Raw genomic sequence first — 19,691 nt, forward strand, 5'->3', positions numbered from 1 at the left:
ATAAATCTGATGAAATAGATACAGAGGAAGTTGTTTATGTGGCTATGAAAGATGGATCAGATCAAGAAAAAGCTTTAATATCTCACATAAATAATAATGATTCTTGGATAATAGATAGTGGATGCTCACATCACATGACAGGTGATAAACACAAGTTTGTCAAATTAGAAGATTATGATGGAGGTTATGTAAGATTTGGTAATGATGCACCACGTCTGGTAAAAGGTAAAGGTTCTATCACACTTCTTGACAATGAAAAATGTGATGATGTATACTAGGTTGAAGGTTTGAAATATAATTTGTTGTGTAGCACAACTAAACAATACAGGATACCGAATAGAATTTCAAAAGGGAACTGTTAGAGTTCATGACAAATATGGAAAGTTAGTTGCTACCGGGACTCAAACAAGAGGTAATACATTTCATCTTGACTCAACTCAGAACAATTGTCTGTATGCTAAAATAGAAGATACCTGGTTATGGCACAAAAGGTTTTGTCATATAAATTTTGATAATCTGATCAAAATAAGTAAGAAACACCGAGTAAGAGGTCTACCGAGCTTGGAAAAACCTGAGAATGCTATGTGTCGAGGATGCCAGATGAGTAAGATGACCAGATCAAGCTTCACAAGTAAGTCCTACACTTCCAAAGGAATTTTAGATCTTGTGCACACTGATCTTTGTGGTCCTATGAAAGTTCAGAGTTATTATGGTGACAAATACTTCATATTATTTGTGGATGATTACTCAAGGATGATGTCAGTTATATTTCTAAATGAAAAATTTGAAGCTTTTCAAATGTTCAAATGGTACAAGGCAAGAGTTGAAAATGAAATAGGAAGACAGTTGAAATGTCTTAGATCTAATAGAGCAGGTGAGTTTACTTCTGATGAATTTAATTTATTCTGCAATAATCATAGTATAAAGAGACAAGTTTTTGCACCGACAAATCCATAGCAGAATGGGATAGCTAAGAGAAGAAACAGATCTATTGTAGATTGTGCCAGAACCCTGATGATAGAAAAGAAGGTACCTCAGACATTTTGGAGAGAAGCAATAAGTACTACTGTTTACACCCTGAACTGAGTACAACTGAAGAAAGGAACTATGAAGACTCCATATGAAATCTGGTATGACAAGAAACCAAATGTAAGTTATTTTAAAATATTTGGAAGTAGATGCTATGTTCATAAAGATGACAGAAATGGAAAGTTTGATCAGAAAAGTGAAGAAGGAACATTTCTTGGTTATTCTTCTAGAAGTAAAGCATTAGAATGTTTGATCCAATCATCTAACAAGATAGTGGAAAGTGCAAATGTGAAAATTGATGAATTTGCAGAAAGAAATGATGAAGGGAATTCCAAAGAACCAGAAGATTATGAAGAATTTGTATACGTTCAACCAAGAAGTCCTGCCGAGAAAGCTGCTGCAGAAAATGAAGAAAATATCCAGTTACTGAGTGATGAAGAAGATCATACAGAGCCTACCAAGCCTATATTATCCAAATATGTTAGAAGAAATCATGCATCAAGTCAGATTATAGGAGATAAGGATGATCCAGTGATGACAAGGAACAAACTGAGACAGAACACATGTCTGATATCTGAATTTGAATGGAGGATAGTGAAAGAGGTATTTAACAATGAAGATTGGGTGAATGCTATGATAGAAGAGATCGATCAAATCAAGAAAAATGAAACATGGACACTAGTCCCAAGACCGAAAGACAAAAGTGTAATCGGTACAAAGTGGATTTTCTGAAACAAGCTAAATGAAAAAGGTGAGGTCATTCGGAATAAAGCAAGACTAGTTTGCAAAGGTTATGCTCAAGAAGAAGGAATAGATTATGGTGAGACTTTTGCACCTATGGCAAAACTTGAGGGAGTAAGAACATTGTTGGCATATGCTGCTTACAAAAATTTCAAGGTATATCAAATGGATGTCAAATCTGCATTTTTAAATGGTATATTAGAAGAAGAGGTTTTCATTGAACAACCTGAAGGATTTGTTGAAGAGAAGAATCAAGATCAGGTATGTAAGTTGAACAAAGCTTTATATGGTCTGAAACAAGCACCCAGAGCATGGTATGAGAGATTGCACTCTTATTTAATCAAGATTGGTTTTATAAGAACAAGTGAAAATAGCAACATGTATATGAAGAATGATGAGGATAATGGAATACTGATATCAGCAATATTTAATGATGATATTATTTTTTGTGGAAATGACTCTTTATGCAAGAAATTTGGAAATGAAATGTGCAAAGAATTTGAGATGTCATTAATCGATGAAATTAAGTATTTTATAGGTTTACAGATACTGCAAATGAAAAATGAGATTTTCATTACTCAATCCAAGTACATAAAGGAAATCTTGAAGAAATTTGGAATGGAGGATTCTAAACTTGTAAGTACTCCTATGACTACCAACTTTAAACTATCAAAGAATGATGAATCTACATCTATTGATGAGACACTTTACTGATCTATGATTGGAAAGTTACAATATGTAGTGCACAACAGGCTAGATATAGCACATGCAATAGGTATTGTTGCAAGATTTTTTGCAGATCCCAAAGAAACTCATATGGCAACAATCAAGAGAATTTTTAGATACCTGAGAGGCACTGAAGATTATGGTTTAGTATATAAAAAGAGGAATGATTTTGATCTGAAAGTCTATACTTATGCTGATTGGGCTAGAAACATTGATGACAGGAAAAGCACAAGTGGTGGCGCTTTCTTCTTAGGTGAAAGACTAGTAAGCTAGCTTAGCAAGAAACAAGGATGCATTTCACAATCAACTGTTGAAGTTGAATATGTTACTGCAACATTGAATTGTACCAATATAGCATGGATCAAACAACTATTGGAAGGTATAAATGAGAAAGTTACCAAGCTAGTAACTATATTCTATGATAATACTAGTGCCATTAACATTTCAAAGAATCTAGTAATGCACTCTAAGACAAAGCATATCTCTATAAAGTATCATTATCTCAGAGAAGAAGTTCAAGAAAAGAAAGTTGTGCTGGAATATGTCCACACAAAGGAACAAATTGCAGACCTTTTCACCAAGCCATTGCCAAGGGACACTTTTGAGTATCTCAGAAGCAAGTTAGGGGTCCTACCCCTATCTTCTACTCACTGACAAATTTTGGTGAAAGCATCCATTCCATGACTCTACAGAATACTATTTATGAGTTGATGTTGATTTTCACACTTTAGAAGGTCTTCTAAAGTTGTGCAGGGAAGTAATCATGTATTAGTCTTTACTTTTTGGCATTGTTGTCAAAGGGGGAGAAGACTAAATGGGCTTAATGGAACAAATAAAAGAAGACTATTGACCGGGGGAGAAGACTATTGAAGAATGTTAACAACTCAAGGATAACAGGAGAAGAATTTCAGAATATCAAATCAATTGGAACAATGAAGTTGGCATTGCCATTTATGTTGGTATTGCCATCAATGCCAAAGGGGGAGATTGTTGGCATATCAATAGGAAGTAGATATTGTTGGAATTTCAATAAGGATATTGAGAAGGTTGTTGGAGATTATTGATATAACTGAAGAAGGATGACTACTGGCTTAATAATATTATTTTGTCATTGATGTCAAGAAATTGATTTTCTGATTCAGTATGATGTTGCCATATCTTAAGAAGTATGTTTTGATGAATATTAAGATGTCAGTAAGTGACACAAAAAGAATATGAGAATGAAGGGGAGAAATAAGTTATTCAATGGGCAACTATTACCAAGTTAGACAGTGATGAGATTTTGTTGTTTTGATTATGTTGATATCCTATATATATGTGTATTCATTGATTGAATAAAGATGTGAAAATATTTTCATTCAAAAGATGAGTTAAGGTTTAATACTGTTCTATGTTACCGAGTAGAACCTAGTCAGTAAACCCTAAGGTTATCAATATCGGTTAATCAAGGCTGAGTGTCTATCGAGTGAAGTTCAGTATTTACCGAGTTACAACCGAGCTATAACAAGACACATTGGATGAATAAAAGCATTATTAAATGAAGGATGCCAATGAACTGGTGATGTATAGTTGATCTGTATGTCATGCATGAAGTTTGTTAATAAATCTACGGCTTTGAAAATTCAGAAGTAAGATCTACAACGCAGGTTAAACAGTCATAACCTAGCACAAGTTCCAAGGAAGGAATGCAAGTTCCTAGGTGAGGTAAAATGTTTTTCAAATCGAAGGATACAATGAATCTAGTCAAGATTAATGATTTGATGGCTAAGATTGATCATGGGAAATGTGATCAAGGAGATTAAGCGGTAAGGAATTGTTTATAAATAAGGAATTGTTGATGAACAATATATGTGGGAAAATGTATGCACAATGATGCTACAAAGGTGATTACCGAGTACAGAAGATTGAATAACAGATTGAGAAATCCCAGCAAGGAGTAAGATAAGTCTATGTCAAGATTATCTTAAGTATATTGAGCACATAAGAATCTGCTTTAGCATTTTTAGATGTGAAGTTGCAGATATATTTTTACTGTTATTTATTTTGTAAGTGATAGAGAAATCTCTTAACCAAGTGGACTTAACAGTCTTATTTGTAAATCCTCTAGCAAGGTGACATTCTAGTTGAGTGTTTGAAATCCTTTGACAAGGTCACTTCTAACAAAGTGTAAGATCCTAACAGATCTAAGGGAAATCCTTTAACTGGGTCACATCTAGAAATGTGTTTGTAATCTTTAATAGGATTTGCTTTTAACCGAGCATACTCTAGAAGGGTATATTTCTTAGTGGGTCTGAAATCCCACAGTTGTTTTTCCCTATTTGGGTTTCCACGTTAAATCTAGTGTTGAATGTGTCATGATGTTTTAAGTTTATGAGTTTGCATGTTTTATAGTTTTGGTTACATTTATCAGTAAGGTTACCGTGGTTGAATTTGAAGTTTAAATTGGATTTGAGTTTATATGATTCACCCCCCCCCCTCTCAAACTTATTAACAAGAACTATGATTGAGGAGTGAGCATTCAATTTTGTAGCAGCAATCCCTTCCTCCCGTATATGCGCATGTTGATTGTTCACATGAGATCACATCTCTTTGCAACATCGTATCAAACAATTCACGAGCCTTGTCCATGTTTCCACATTTTGGCATTCATGTCAAGCAGGGCATTTGCAAGTACAACACCTAACAAAATTCCTCTATCCGTTATGCTTTGATGGATGTCCATACCCTATTCCAAAGCTCCCATTTTTGCACAGGCTGGGAGGATGCTGGTAAAGGTTGTGGAATTTGGCTTTATGCCTTCTAGTTTCATTTGCTTGAAAGTGTCTAAAGCCTTTTCGACAAATCCATTTTGTGCATATCCAACAATCGTTGTAGTTCATGAGACAACATTTCTTTCACGCATTCTATCAAATAGTTCATGTGCCTTGTCTATGCTTCCACATTTTGCATACATGTCTACTAGGGCAGTTGCAACTACAACATCTGACAAAATTCCTCTATCCTTTATGCTTCGATGAATGTCCATACCCTATTCCAAATCTCCCATTTTGGCACAGGCAGGGAGGATAGTAGCAATGGTCGTGGAATTTGGCTTTACACCTACTGATTGCATTTTCTTGAAAGTTTCTAAAGCCTTCTCAACAAATCCATTTTGTGCATATCCGGTAATCATTGCAGTCCAGGAAACCACATTTCTTTGAGGCAATCCATCAAACAGTTCCCGTGCCTTGTCTATGCTTCCACATTTTGCATACATGCTAACAGAGCAGTTGCAACTACATCTAACAAAATTCCTCTATCTTTTATGCTTTGATGGATGTCCATACCCTGTTCCAAAGCTCCCATTTTGGCACAAGCTGGGAGTACACTAGAAAATGTAACTAAAGAAATGCAATGATCAGCTCCAAAGACATCAAACCACTACTAACAAAACTGAGAGTCTAAAATATGATAAGGAATAGTGTGAGCTATCCTGAAATAAAATATTTTATTTTCAATTTCAACTAAAACATAATTACTCATCCATTTAATGTTATTAATAAGTGTTTAATTTATGAAAGAGACAAAAGGTTGGCCACAAGTACATGAGTTCCTAAATGCACACAAATAAGTGAATTTGATATTCAAAACTATCTATAATGAATTCAATTCTTATCCATTAGTCATTTATGTTTTCAATAAGCATCTTTCTTTGTTTTTCTTAATCTTTATTCATAGTTATGTGCATATTTCACATTCTATAATTAGGATATCAATTGCTATGGCTGAACACTAGCATGATGTTTGTGTTGTGGTATAGATGCATGGAAACATAATTATGGGATTGTTATATTATAGAGATCATAAATCTAGATATCGCATATTAGTTCTATCTCTTCTTGGATTGAGTCTAAAGTTGACATACAATCATAAAGCCATTATTAGCAGATCTATCCATTTCTAGTAAAGACAATTGAGAAAGTCATTTTGATATTGAGAGTTTCTTATCTGTTTATCTATTGATCATTATTAAGCCATAATATTGAGGTCTATTTATCTCTCTTACAAAACCTCTGTAAGTGTCCTAGATTGTCCCTACTACTCACTCTTCAATGAAATAGTGGAGTTCTAAAGATTTGTTTTACAAGATAGTGTTGAACATATCAACAAGGCTAGCATGGAAGGCATGTTCAAGCTTCCACTTGTACAACTTACAACAAATGATTTTTTGATAGAAGAAATTATTGAAATAGGGATACAATTGAAAGACAAGTAAGTACATACAAACCTCCTCAATTGAAAGTAAAATATGTGTATAAAAAGAGTACATTGAATTCCAATCCATAAACACAATAGAGATACCGATGGAGACTTAATTGGATGTAGCATGTCGCACCAAAGTTGTTAGACTATGCTAAGCTAGTACATAATGTTTCCTAAAGCCACATTAGTATTTTACCCAAATCATTATCTACCAAAACTAACTATAGTAATCCTTTTGAGGATTCATTTCATGGTGCTAGATCTTCATTTAGTTTCACTACTTGTTGGAGAAAAGAATAGTTATTTCTTGAGGTACATTAATATCCCATCAACAAAGGACAAGACCCTTTCTAGAATATAACAAATTCTACTCCAACAAAAGATCATGGGGGTTTCACTAGAGATATTGAATAAGAGATAGATTTCTACTATTGCATTAAAAGCATTGGCATGTTCTTCATTTATTGATATAAACTCTCTGTGATGCCACCACAACCAACAAAGGTGTAAAAAGTTGTTTGCAATGCATGGATTTTTAGGATTGTCCTTTGAGAAAACAAAATTAAAGTATGGAAGCAGGATCTGGCAACTCCCAAGGGAATCTTGATGAAAAATAATTGTAAAATATTTGGGCGAGCTTATATGCAAAAACTCATGCTTCCTGATGGGTTTATGTATAGAAATAAGCACGAATTAAGTGGTAAAGGGGCTTCTGGAAACAAGAGGGATAGAGAGGCAGTGGAAGTGAAAACTTCTGGTGTTGTGTTTGCTCCATCTCAGAATGGGAATGGCGAAGGTGCTATAAGAGGAGCTGAGAAGGTTGTTGGAAGAAGTGGGGGTGTTTACATTCCCCTATGTAAGTTGGCTCAAATGATGAAAGATGTGGAAGACAAGAGTAGTGTGGAATACCAGCACATGACATGGGATGCCCTTCAGAAGAGTATCAATGGGTTAGCAAACAAGGTAAATGTATCTAACATCAAGAACATCATTCCAAAGTTGTTTGCAAAGAATCTCATCCATGGGAGGGATCTATTTTGTAGGTCTTCTATGAAATCCCAAATGGCATCCCCTAGATTTACAAATGTTTTTGTTGCGTTGGTTGCTGTGGTAAATGCAAAATTTCTTGAAGTTCGCAATCTGCTTTTGTGAAGAATTATTTTGCAACTTAAGAGGGCATACAAACGCAATAACAAGCACATGTTGATAGCAGTATCCAAATTCCTAGCTCATTTAGTGAATCAACAAGTTGCACATGAGATCATTGCCTTGGAACTTCTCACCCTTTTACTAGAGAACCCCATAGATGACAGTGTAGAGGTTGTTGTTGGGTTCGTGAAAGAATGTGGTTCTTTGTTGCAAGACCTCTCACCCAAAGGTCTCTATGGGATTTTTGAAAGATTTAGAGGTATTCTCCATGAGGGGGAAATTGACAAATGAGTACAGTTTTTAATCGAAGACCTTTTTCCATTTCGCAAAGCTAAGTTCGAGGGTCATCCAATTGTGCGTCCAGATCAGTTAACACATGAAGTTTTCCTAGAACATGAACTTGATCAAGAAGTTGGTTTGGATGTTTTCAAGCCAGATCCTGATTTCTTAGAGCATGAGGCAACCTATGAAAAACTGAAGAAAGATATCCTTGGAGATGCTTCTTCATATGAAGCAGAAGGGGAGAATGATTCAGGTGATAATTTAGATGATGATGATGATGATGAAGAGGAAGGTGAGGAAGCACTCAGAATATAGGATGAGACAAAGACAAACTTGGTCAATTTAAGACATTTTTATTTGACAATCATGTCAAGTGTTGATTTTGAGGAAGCTGGTCATAAGATACTAAATATCAAGCTTGAACTTGGTCAAGAGAGAACATACCTTCAAGATAATGAAGGTATGTTCTCTCTTGACCAAGTTCAAGCTTGATATTTAGTGGCTTATATACATGAGACAGACAAAGATACTACTTCCTCTTCTCGTATTTTTATAAAGATTCTCTTGTAGGAGCTGGTAGAGCAGCTTGGTATATTGTTGCTTAATGAAAGGTTGAACGATCCAACAATGTAGGAGTCTTTTGTTTCAATTTCTCCAAAGGACAATCCCAAAAATTCACGTTTTACTATCAATTTATTTACTTCTATTGGTCTTGGTGGTATCACTGAGAGTTTACGTGAGTATTTGAAGAATATGCCAAGGCTTGTAATGTAGCAGCAAAAGTCTATTCCTGAGTCAGATGAATCTACCTCTAATGACAATTCTTCTAGTTCATTAGGTTCGTCAGATTCTGATACATCAAACTCAGATTCTGAGAGTGAAACTGACAGTGAGAGTAGTAAGGAGTCACCAAGAAAGAAAAATAATTGAAAGCATGATAATGAGTATGAAAAAACAAGAAGAAAGAAAAGGGCGAGGGCATCTGACTCAGAGGATGGAAGTGACAGTGAAAAAATCATAAGGAAAAAGAAAAGGAATTAAAAATCTTTCTAATCAGTTATTCAAGGCTCCAGTAGACACCATTTTCCTGGACTGTGACAAATAAAAGAATCACTCCCAAGTGCTTTGGTTTTATAATAGATGATTATAAGATGCTACAATGTTGTCTTATGTATTTTAATAGCCATGGGTTTTAGAGTTCTGTACTTGATAGGTAATGGATAAACAATGTTAGGAGGAGAAAATATTGAAGGCCAAGTGCAGATTGTGATAATACTAGATCAATGAATATTGTTATTTATTGAGTATTTCTTATTTTCTATGTTGTGTGATGTACCATGAGCAAACTAGAAATCTAAATTCAATAAGATTCTTTTTTCAATGATGATAATTTCTATTTTCTTGCCTGTGAAGAAAGACCATGTCAGACAATATCAACAAACAACAAAATAAGGAGACAATTGCTAGATTGTGGTCTAACTTGAAAAGACTAGAAGACTTCTAATCAAAACAGTGAAGAAACATTGTAGGTTACATGGTCACATTGAAGGTGGACATGATTATCATCCATTGGTAAGTTTCTCATTATATCATTTTGACAATTTATATACATAATAAATCACGTGATGATGAGATCATGATCACAGTTTATTTATGTTTATCAATTTTATATAGCTCAAGCACCTCGAAGCGCATGGTATGGATCAACACAACCCTGAGAATATGGTTTTCGAAGTGGATGAACATGGAGGTGTGAATATTGAAGCTGAAGATAATGATCCCATGGAAGATGACGATCATGAGCCAGAAAACACAATTGACGATGATGGTACAAATACATTGATCCATGACTCATTTAGTACTTGCACAGCTGATCATGATGATGAAGATGACCTTGATGTTGTTCATGATGTCCCTCTACTTGAGAAGGCATCTGAGGCCCTTTACAAAGGCTCACAGGAAACTCTTCTCTTTGTTGTATTGTTGTTGGTGAACTTGAAGGTTATGAATGGTTTATCCAACATAACAATGTCACGTATGTTAAGGTATGTCATATATGTCATAATAAACTATGAATCATGTTGTACCATTAATATTCTTTATTATAACAAATTATATTTTTTCACTGTAGATTGATAGGTGAGTTTTTGTTACCACCATCAAATATTCTACCTTGCTCATACCGAGAATTATTTGTCGTTATGAAAGATATTGGAATGGAGTATCAAGCAATAGATGCTTGTCCCAATGATCATATTATATATCACAAACAACATGAATTTTGAACTGAATACCCTGAATGTCATATCAGTAGATATCGAACAAATCAAATAACAAAAAGGATTCCTCGCAAGGTTCTTCGCTATATTCCCATTATTCCACGTATGCAACAGTTATTCAAGTGCACTAGCATGACACAATTTATGGATTACCATGCACGCAATAGAAGTCGAGATGACATTATTTGAATGCCTACAGATGGTTCAACATTTATGGACATAGAGGAAAAGTGGCCACACTTTAAACAAGAACCTCGTAATCTCAGGCTTTCATTGGCAATGGACGGTGTCAATCCATTTGGAGAGATGAGATCTGTTTACTTAGTGTGGCCTATTTTTGTTATCAACAATAACATTCCTCCATGGATGTCAATAAAGAGGGAGCACATAATGTTGGCAATGATTTTTCCAAGTATTTTATCATTTAAATATAGTTGTCTAAATTTAATTATAAATATTGCAATAAAATGGTCATAATAATTATGTAATGTTTTTGTTCATTCGATTAGGTAAGTACCAAGTTAAAGATATGAATGTATATACCGAGCCTCTTATCGACGAGTTGCTGGAGTTATGGAATGGTGTCACTATGTATGACATCTCTAGACCAATAGGATAAAGACAATTTCAATTCCATGCGATGCTTCTATGGACAATACATGATGCCTCAGGGCTAACACATTTTTGTGGAATGTTATAGTGTTTAAGTTGTGCATGAACATTATAATTCAAAAAATTATCATATTTAATCCAATTATACATTATCTTGTAGGTCTTCAAACAAAGGGAAAATTTGCATGTCCTGTTTATGGTCCAAAGATGAAATCTCGTCATTCAAAAAGTTTAGGAAAGCAGGTGTTTGATGAGTATAGGCACTTTCTCCACAAAAATCATAAGTATTGAAATATTGAAAAACATCTTTTCAATGGGAAAGAAGAGAATACATCAAAGCCACGAAGAATGACACCTCACCTGTGAAAGTTGGAATATAATAGAATTAATTGTCAAGGTAATGCCATTCCATCTATTGGTTTGTCATAAAACATCTTTTCTATTTTGTTTTGTTTATTGATGATGTGATTGATGATCATGAAGGTTGTGAAGGCATAAATGACCACCTTCCTAAGGGAATAAAAAGTTGTCCCCGATAATTTAGTAGGTTTCCCTACTATGAGCAGTTACAAATTGTTCATTTGTTTGATAGTATGCATATTGGAAAGAATATAACAGAGACAGTATGGAAAATATTGGATGGAAGGCGTGACAAAGAAAAAATTGTCAAAATATGTAGTGACATTCAGGATTCCAATCATGCAATGATAAATTTCATTCAATCAAATATCCATGGAGACCAGATTAATATAAGTGAGCTTCCTTGGTTATTAACGGACCAACAAAGCAATGCTATAAAAGAAGTCATACAAAAAATTCGATTTCCCATAGGATTTGCTGTGAACATAAACAATCTCATATCAAAGAAAAGTGAATTTGGGCCAGGGATGAAAACACATGATTGACATACCTTCATTAAGGTAATTCATGTTCTTGTGTTTTTAGTATGTATTTAAGTACTGCGTGTACATGTACTTTTCATTATGTTACAAAAAAATGAAAAAATAATTTTATAATTGTTGCAGTATGTTCTACCTCTATCTCTACCAGATGACTTCGACAATAATGTCAAGCAAGTCATATATGATCTTGGAAAATACATGAGGTAAGTAGTGATATTTGTTTAGTTCGTTGTAAAGGTATTATATTTGCGATTTGTTTTACTTCTTATGTAATATATTTTTTTGCGTCTTGAATACCTTGTAGGTGGTTGTCATGTAAAGAAATCCATAAAGATGATATAAAATATTGGAAGAGAAAAATTCCTCATTTAATGTGTGAAATGCAAAAGTGTCTACCTCCATCTTTTTTCAATGCACAAGAACACTACCTCATACACCAAGTTGAGGAGATTGAATTGTGTGGACCTGTACACACTGTTGAGAGGCACTTGAAATTTTTGAAGGTTTTGGTTATACAAAGAGCACATCCTAAGGGTTCTATGGTGGATGGATATATGGTATACCAGACTATGGTGTACATTTATGAATATCTTCCTAAGTTTGCAGAAAAGATCCATGTGGATCGCATTTGGGATCCCAACACCATTAACAAATTTGAAGGGGAGTACTTGACGGGGAAAGGTAGATTGAGGAAAGTGAGAGGTAATTATAAGATGTTATTGTAGTTAATTAATTCTTAATCTTCAAAATAAATCGATTGTAAGACGTCTATTTATTTTTTGTACAGTTCGTCGAGAGTGGGATGCACTACATTTGTATATTGCAAACAATCTTGATTGGATGATAGTATGGATTGAATGTTGTCAACATTCTGGATGCATGTTAACATGGGAAGGTGTGGCTTCATTGGTTAAAGAAGCACATCGTAATGGAGATTCCAATGTTACGCAAAGGGAAATTGATTTAGCATATGGTTTAAGAGATAAACAGGTACGTATAAATTTATTAATCACCCATATGTTTATCAACTCACAATGCAATAAATTTTACATGTTTGACATATCGCAGGTCAAACACCACAACGCTATGTGCTGCAATGGTCATAAATTTCTCATAAAAAAGTTGGATGACATGAAGAAAACTTGTGATTCTGGCATCACTGCAGTCTTTGAGGTGACAAATATTTCATCGAGAAATGACATTCATCCTCAATAGTCTCAAAATCGATACTATGGCATTTTGGATGATACACTTGAGTGTGACTTTAATTCCTTCAAATTAGTTTTGTTCGTCGTCAAATGGTACAGGCTATGATTGAATAAAAATGATCCTAATAGAACAGTTATTGAACATGATAATGGTTTTATAATGCTAAATACAAGGTCATTTGAACCAGTTGGGGATGAGCCCTATGTTCTTCCAAGCCAATGTGAGCTAGTATTTTACTCAGAGGTTCCACATAAACTGGGTTGGTCATTTGTTGTTAGACATGATCCAAGAGGAAGGCCGATAAAGTATAATGTGATGGAAGAAGAAGATACCGAAGAAGTAGAAGATGAAGTGGATGATGATCACGATCAACAGTTTCTCAATGATGATGAAGAAGAACAAGAAGAAGAAGATGATGATGATGATGATGACGGTGATGGTGATGGTGATGGTGATGGTGATGGTGATGGTGATGGTGATGATGATGGTGATGGTGATGGTGATGATGGCAAAGACATTGATGATGATGATGATGACGACGACGATGATGATGACGACGACGACGATGATGATGATGATGATGATGATGATGATGATGATGATGATGATGATGATGATGATGATGATGATGATGGCGATGATGACCTTGATGTTCATGATGATGAAGAATGAAATGTATGAGGTATGCGATTAGTATATTATCTATTTAATATTGACCCTTGGTGGGAACAAGTCATTGATTATAGACATCGTCAACCATTTAGTTGAGGATCCTGCATAGTCTACATAAAGTAAAGGTAAGGAATTAAAAAATTTACAATGATTTTGATGACAACATCTTTTTATTATTTAATACTCTTTTTGTCTACAAATTTCATGTTGTTCATGTTGTGTACTATGTAATTTCGCTAACATTTTTTATATTTTTTCTTTGTCACAGGCCGACATGCATCCATCACATATCGCAGATAGAGATGTAGCTTGCAACACTTCTACCGAGCAGGTAAACCTCATTGTAATTGTACAAATTAGATAGAAGCAAACTATTACATTATTATGTTCTTTTTTTAGTGATTTATACTAATTTTGTAATTGTTAATGATATTCTTGACACAAACAGATGTTTGGGGAAAGGGAAAGGGAGTTGCAGTACCTGAGCACCTTTCTATGGATGTGGAATCATTAGGTTTAAGCAATGATGACCCTAAAGATCCCACAGACCTTGTGAAATTCTTTAAAATGCCTCTTATAAAAATTAGAAAAGAGATTGTTTCTTTGGTAGCCGTGCATCCTACCACTGATGAGATATGACATAGGGTGGAATTATTGTATAAGATAGCAGAAAACTTGCAAGTAAGTAGTAATGAAAGCTTTAATTATAACAAAAGTTCAATAATGGTTTATATTTTATTCTCTTTAATGTCATTAACTAAAATAAGTAAGTATTGTTTTTACAGCATTTTTTTCACCCTCATGAAAGTCGTTCCCACGATCAGGGTGTTGCAGGATCTTTAGGTGATGACGATTTTCTTGTATTATCACTTGCTTGGCTTATCACTCTGAGTACCCAAAACACATCATACTCGATACTGTCAATTTTCAAAATAAAGGTTCATCCTTGTTTACAATTCTTGTACTTTTCATATATTTAATGTTTGATATGTTTAATGTATTATTCTTTAGGTGTTGTCAATGTTACTATGCAAATGTCGCCACTGCCTTATCAGAGGTCACCCTCACCTGCATTGCCGACTGCAATGTTGACAACACATAGCATGCAAACATCCTCTATTGCATGTCATATTGGCCCACCCATTGTTGGTAGATCCCTCTTTTGCTCTATCTTCTGTCATGTGTTTATTTCCCTTCAAGCATTCTTTCTTGAATTCTAATGCTATTTCATAGTGGATTCTTTTTTTGCAGGAGGAGATGCACATGAGGATGTGCCAGAGGTGACTACTGCTGATAACATACCATCATTTCCTAGATCTTTTCGTATTGCTACTATGGGAACGTTGCAGGCCACATTGGTGGTGAGCAATGAAGAAATGCTTCCCTTAAAGATACAAAAGGTTCCAGGTACTTTAAAATTATTATTATATATACTCTAATTGTAATTTACTTTATGATCACTCATTTTGGACTAATGATCCCATGAATTTTTTGCAGGTAATGATATTTTCTATAAACATCTTAGTGACATTGCATTGCAGATATTTGGGCCCACCATACGTAAAAGGTGGTACATCATATGTGAACTAACCCTTATCCACTTTTGATTTCATATCATTGCTAGAATAGTTTTCCTTTGATCCATTTCTTGAAGTGTAATAAATGTAGCTTCAGTTCATTTCTGAATCTAACAGGTTTTTTTTGCTTTAAAAGGTGGAATGACCAAGAAAAAAGGTTAAAAGATGAATTGACAAACCAAATGGTTGAGTGGTTTGGAAATGACACCTTTGACAAAACCAAGCTCCTTGAAAAAGATGGCACATATATAAAGTATGTGAGGGACCAATACAGGACCCATTTGGAGAGGAACCTAAAGTACGAGCGTCCCCCATGATTCCAAAGAGTGAGTGGAAGGACCTGATTTTGGATGCCAAGGAGAGAATTGAAAGGAAAAAAGAAAATACACCACTAGATGCTAGAAGAAGGTAGGGATACTATTAAGAATGTAATTATGTACTAATTAATTACTCTTTATATTTATATAATCTAACATTTTTCAAACTTTTTATAGACTAAGTGACACATCAAAGGCAACCAAGGCAAGGCAAGAAAATCATGGGCAACACAAACTCGACTCTGGTGGTTACATGAAACTTGCTACACAAATTTTAAGTATCTCATGTAAATGAAATATTGCATCAAAATATTAATAAATTGCAAACATTTTTTTTTATCAAATAATGCAAGCAAAATTCACAGTACCAAGCAAAAATGCAAGGCTCTAAATTCAATAGAGTGCCCACAGAAGATGACAAGAGAATTTCCTACTAGCAAGGCTATTCAGCCGTGGCTGATCGACTATGAGAATTGAGTGGGCATACACAACATTCGAGTGCATCCGTCACATAGGTAAATATGCTAAATGGAAGTTGTTTCAAATTAAATACTTTACCAATAATCTAATTGATGTTGAGTTCCAACATAAAGTGACTATATTTGTTTTAAATAAGCAAGCAATGATAACAATGTGCATGTTATTGGAATGCAGCCTGCTAATTGTGAAACACCACCTACACATGAAGGTCCGGATGTGCATCCCAGCAGTGGAGGTATTCATTTTCTATTCAAATTTATTTATTTAGCTATTAATACAATTAAACATCTTAATTTGTAATTAGAGTAGTAATTAATGTAACCTTTTTTGTTAATATTTTAGAGCATGTAGTTGGTGGTGAGAAAGTGGAGCATGATCTGGGTACACAACCTCAAGAACGTGATGTTCCCCACTCAGGTAAAGAGGACCACTATTATTGCTTTAAACAAATATAATTGCAATTGGTGTTCAGCATTAATGTAACCTTTAGTATTTCAACTCCAAATGATCTAGAGGGTGTTCAGCATGTTGAGGTTGAGGCTACACAAAATGATGTGGCCCCATCAGGTAAAGAGCACAACAATTATGTTCTCTAAATTAATGAAATACTTGTAACAATAATAAATTTTTTTTTTGAATTTAACCCATTTCTTTGTTATTGTAGAGGACCCCCCTTCGCTTCAGTGTCCTCATCCTCAGTATAGGACTAGGCATACATTGAGATCATGAGTAGTTGGCGGAACATCTACAGAGGGGGGAAATGATGAAGAAACCGATGCTCCACTTAGTCTTTTCATAGCTTCAAAGAAAAAACAAAGAAAGAAATGATTGTAATCTAACTTATTTGATAATGATTGATTTTTATGTGTTAGTGAATGTAATTATGTGCTCATTAATGGTTATGGATGATATGTGTTAATTAATATTAATGAATGTTGTGTGTTAATGTTAATCAATGTTATGTGTTAATGAATGTTATGTGATATTAATGAATGAATGCTATATTTTATTAATGGTAGAAATAATTAATGAATGAATGTTATAAGATGTTAACGGAGAATTTGGAGTGATGTTGGGGGGGGGGGGGGGAGGGGCCAAATGAGCTTCCACCTTCACGTGGTTGGCCCTGTTAAGTAGATAATATTAAAATATTCTCGAAACCAAGTGAAGCTCAAAAAGGTAACACACTTTTCAATATTTCATTATGTTGCACAGTTAATCTTATTGAATAATGTATATTGAATCTTAATTGCAGGGTCCAATAGAGCCAACACAAACAACAACACCACAAGTTGATGGGTATAATGAACTCCCATATTGTCTTGTCTGTACACGAACAATATGAGTTGCTTCTAGTGTTGATATCCAAGGTAGGACTGCAAAAGTTATGAATATGCCTCATCGTTGTAAGTTTTTTTATTACTTGTAAGTAATGAATATGCCTCATCCTATATATGACTATATACGTATGCAGGCACACCATGGTTGAGATGGTCCAACTCCCTAGTCTCACTCTACGACTAAGCTCATGCCATATCTAAATCAAAGACATCTCAAATACATGGTCGGTGGAAAGCTGCAAAATGTCATTTTCATACATCAGAAAGACATACACAATTGGGCACAATCACCAAGAGAGTGGTAAAAAGTGTGTTTGAGATTGTATCATGGATGCAAAAAATCTCTTCATTAATTCTTGACTCATGATTGCTATAATACTTCTTTAGACTTCTCATGTCATTTGTTGCACTTCACTATTTTGGACTGAGTTTCAACTATGAATTTGCCTTGACTTATGACTGTACCTAGATTTGTCCTATCTTTGTAAGCTTCCTCTTTGAATTGTGGTTGTAGCTTTGATAATACCTTTTTAATGTTGTACTATTTGTAAGGAGGACAACTCCTAATGCATGATGCAAATTGTGTTCTAGTGACTGAGACTAACCTAATGCATCTAAGAATGGCATAAATTGCCAGGATGGAGATATAGCAGATGAGTTCAAGATTGTTGTTGTAGAAATTATTCAATTTCTGTGCTTGAAATTTATGTGTATACACTATTTATAGTCTACTCTATATTTCCTACTCAGCTACTCCTATTGCTTTAAAATGAGATGTGAACTAATGAATTGTATTCTATAGATGACCAGTGCCTTTCTTTGCTATTTGGGCTATAGAGTCTTATCTCCTTTAGATAATATCATAAGCAACTGCCTGTAGGAAATGCAATATTCCACAACATAAACACAAAGGAAAACAACTGATTCTATTATGTATATTTGCCAAAAATAGTACAATGGTAAGCCTGAGGCTATGATCTATTCCTTATCTAATTCTCCTTCATGTTACAAAATCTCCCCCCTTTATATGAGAGTATACATTATTACCAAGCGCTGTGGCTTTTGGGCATATAACTGGTAACTAACATTTTTTTTTTAACAAACTGGAAGATAAACAAATTGAGTATTGTCATCTCCTCACTGATACCTATCTAGTATCCATCAGTCCCTTTTTATGTTGAAGAAACCTTGGGCTTCGGTGACTTCCTTTAGTTTTCCATCGATATCACTATGCTCCTTCGATGAATGGGTTTGTTGTCTCACCGAAGCCCCTTTTTATCCTCTCTTTGTCGTCTTCCACCAATAAAGTTGTATCGATGAAACCATGTGTATCAGAGACATGCCTTTTAGTCTCCTTGAAACTCATATTCTCATCAAAATCTTTTTGTTGTCCATCGGGTTTCATGTCGAAGAGACTTTGGACTTTGGTGACTTCTTTTGTCCTCCCATCAAAACTCATATCCTTATCGATATCATTCATCGATGTAGTTTTCTTCTATTTTATCGATATCACTTTTTTGATGAGAATGCTTCTTTCGGTGAATCTTCTTTATCTTGCATCGATGATATTGTTTCTTCTAAAGCCTTTTCTCATCGGTGGGGGCCACCTCTGCTTTCTTCGATACCTTTTGTTGGTGGCACCATCTCTTTCAGTGAGTCTTTTTGCACCAATAGTGTTATATCCTCAAAGACCTTTTCTTGTCGATGAGAACCATCTCCACTTTCCTCAATATCTTTTATCGATGGAGTTACTGTCTTCGATGAGTCCTTTCTGAAGTTGATCAGTGTTTGCTTTCTTTGATGCCCCTTTTATATCGATGAGACATCGCTGGGTCTCATCAATACTGTTTGAATCTTAGATACTTTGATAGAATGCTTTTAGACTTGTTTGATAACTTATGGGTTATTATGGTATCAATGAAAATTATGATTTCTTCCAAATATAGATGGCTTCTATGATTTAATTTCTCAAATCAAGATATTTTACTTAATTCAGATTTGATACTCAACAAAATGACTGCACTATCACCAATCTATCTTGAAGATTTGACTACTCTTTAGATTATTATTATGACTGTCATGATATTTCATGAGACCGCTCTATCCCCATATGAAACCCTTTGTTCCCACAAAT

The sequence above is a fragment of the Cryptomeria japonica genome, chromosome 7, assembly GCF_030272615.1.
Source record: "Cryptomeria japonica chromosome 7, Sugi_1.0, whole genome shotgun sequence".
Taxonomy (NCBI): Eukaryota; Viridiplantae; Streptophyta; class Pinopsida; order Cupressales; family Cupressaceae; genus Cryptomeria; species Cryptomeria japonica.